The sequence below is a fragment of the Hevea brasiliensis genome, chromosome 10 (genome assembly GCF_030052815.1).
Source record: "Hevea brasiliensis isolate MT/VB/25A 57/8 chromosome 10, ASM3005281v1, whole genome shotgun sequence".
Lineage (NCBI taxonomy): Eukaryota > Viridiplantae > Streptophyta > Magnoliopsida > Malpighiales > Euphorbiaceae > Hevea > Hevea brasiliensis.
This window is the reverse complement of record NC_079502.1, coordinates 176314-179172: the sequence shown is the minus strand read 5'-3', so window position 1 is coordinate 179172 and position 2859 is coordinate 176314. Positions and strand designations below refer to the sequence as shown.

The 2859-nt window shown below is 36.0% G+C and overlaps 1 non-coding gene across 1 annotated transcript; it reads left to right on the top strand.

Annotated features, from left to right (window-relative positions):
* The first annotated feature begins 549 nt into the window (after positions 1-549).
* LOC131170015 (small nucleolar RNA R71) lies at positions 550-656 on the top strand. Its single transcript, XR_009140958.1, has one exon. It is a non-coding gene; the product is annotated as a small nucleolar RNA R71 (small nucleolar RNA).
* The last annotated feature ends 2203 nt before the right edge of the window (positions 657-2859 follow it).

Sequence of the window (2859 nt, the reverse complement as noted above, 5' to 3'; positions counted from 1 at the left end):
TGCTGATATGGAACTTGACTCTGCTGTTGTGGTTGAAAATTCTGATTTTGAACTTGATTTTGCTGATTTCCCCATGAAAAGTTGGGATGATTCCTCCAATTTGGATTGTAAGTTTGAGAATAAGGATTCCCCATTTGCTTGTTTCCATAATTACCAACATATGCTGCTTGTTCTCCATAATCTATTCCACAGCTGGTAGTTTCCTCTGCATAAGCCACTTGTTGTGAACTTCCAGCTGATGATGATGAACTAACCAACATACTCAAATCTTCCATCTTCTTAGCAAGGACATTTGTAAGTGCATCAAACTTTGCATTAATCATGTTGAATGGATCAAGATCATACATTCCAGCAGCTTGCCTTTTCTGAGTTGGAGCTGGTCCTCTTGGACTACTCCAAAGATGAGTATTCTTTGCAATTTTCTCCAATAGTTCATAAGCTTCATCTTCATGCTTTATAATAAATTCTCCTCCTGTTTGAGCATCAATGATTCCTCTGATTGCAGGAGTGACATTTGTGTAGAAATTCTGATTTATCATCCATTTTGGAATGGCATGATGTGGGCATAATCTCTCTAATTCCTTCCATCTCATCCATGACTCATAAAGAGTTTCATCTTCTCTTGGTCTGAAAGCTGTCATTTGATTCCTCAGCTCTTGAGTTTTTCCAGGTGGAAAATATTGTGCAAGAAATGCATCAGTGAGTTGCTCCTAATTTGTAATGGAGTTGTGAGGTAAAGAATCAAGCCAATCCAATGCTCTATCTTTCAAAGAGAACGGGAATAGCTTCAATCTTGCTGCATCATCAGACACTCCAGGTTGTTTTTGCATGTCACAGATCATAGCAAACTTTTTCAAGTGTGTGTGTGGATTTTCAGAAGGATGTCCTCCAAATTGAGAATTTTGAATCATTTGAAGGACTCCAAAATCCATCTTGTAACTATTTGCATCAATCCTTGGTCTTGCTATGCTCTCTCTCAAATCATCAAAACGTGGAAAAGCATGATCCATCATACTTCCCCTAGGCACGTTTGCATTAACAACTTCTTCCCCTTGGGCTTCATTTTCATTGTTTTGACCATTTCCAGCATTACCAACACCAATTCTAATTCTTTCATCAGCCATGTCTGCTTCTAATTCAGTCTCTCTCAAAGCTTCCTTCCTTCTTCTGGTTTCTTTCTTGTTGGCCTTGCAAAATTTCTCTATTTCAGGATTGAACAATAAGGATGTATCACTTGTGCTTCTAGCTCTTCTCATAAAAGATTAAAAGTACCTGAAAAAGAATAAACAAACACAAAATGAAAAGATAACAAAGATAAAACTATAAACAACTAAAATAATCAAAAATTCAATATTAAACAAACAACTCCCCGGCAACGGCGCCAAAAACTTGATGCGTCCCAACCACAAGTGCACGGGTCGTACAAGTAGTATAGAAAAATATCGATCCCACGAGGAGTTGTGTTAATGATTGAATTTTCGATATAAAAGTTGACTAAATTGAAGTATTTATGAAATTAAAATAATGAATTAATGGGTAATGGAGTATGAAATCTAAATGTGCAAATTTAATATTCTATTCAATAATGTATTAATTAAACTAAAATTGCATCAAATAGAAATAAGCAAGTTCAAATATGGCAATATTTAAAATGGCAAATGATTAAATTTGATTAGAAATTAACAATGGTAAAAAGGTGATTCCGGAGTTCGGGATTTCATATTCGAGCTATTTTGGGATTTAAATCGGTTATCCAATTTTATGAAACTTATGGGTTTTAAGGAGATTAATTCTTAAATCCTTTGAATTCCCTTTCGAGTGAGACAAAGAGTGCCTTAATCAAACTAATCCTACTTTCGTGGAGTTAGAATTAATTAAGACCCATTAAGTTCTTTAATTAATCTGTGAATCCTCTTAATCCTTAGCCTATTTCTAGGTCTAAGTTAATTAAGTCCAATCTCCTGATTATCTATCACAAGGCCTTCTCCTTTCGGTGCTTCAACCATGGATTAAGAACATTACTCAATGGGATCCTTCATTAAGCATGTCATTAAGCATACAAGAAATGAATAAAACTCATTAAGACCACAAAATATGGATTACCCAATCAAAATCCACAAAATATCTCAAATATTACAACCCTTACTCCAGAATCAAAAGTAAACTACTCACTATTCATAATGCTTACAAGATATGATGAGTTTAAATGGAAATAAGCTTTAATCTAAGCTAAGAAGTAAGAAATTAAACACTAGAAATGTAGAAAGTGTAAAGAAAGAAAGAAATCTGCAAATCTTGGTTGAAAATGGTGTGGAAGGTGAAGATGGCTCTTCAAATTCTGCTCAGCCCCCTCTCCTTTCTTCTTTGCTCCTTGTCTCCCTCTAAAATGGGAAAATGAGACTATATATAGCATTTTTCTGACATGGAGCCCTAAAATAGTATGTTCTAGGAGGAATTATTTGAGGGAATCTCCTGCCAGCTCATTAATGAACTCTTCAAGGGACTGCATAAGTGGACTGCATAAGTTATGCAGTCCCTTATGCGCTACCGATCTGGGTCACTTATGCGAAGCTGCATGACTTGGTGCATAGGTTATGCACAATTTCGTGAATGTGCATAAGGGAGGCGAGAATGTGCATAAGCTATGCAGTCTCCTTATGCACATTTCGGCTGGTTCTGGAACAGTGATCTTCCTCCTTATGCAGATCTGCATAGCTTATGCGGCAAGTTATGCACGGTTTGGTCAATGCATATTTCAGCTTGAAAACTTGTTTTTGACATCTTTTTGCTGTAGAAGACACTCCTCAATGGCAAAATTCCCTTTAGTCCTTCAAAAACACCATTTTTCCTACAAAACAA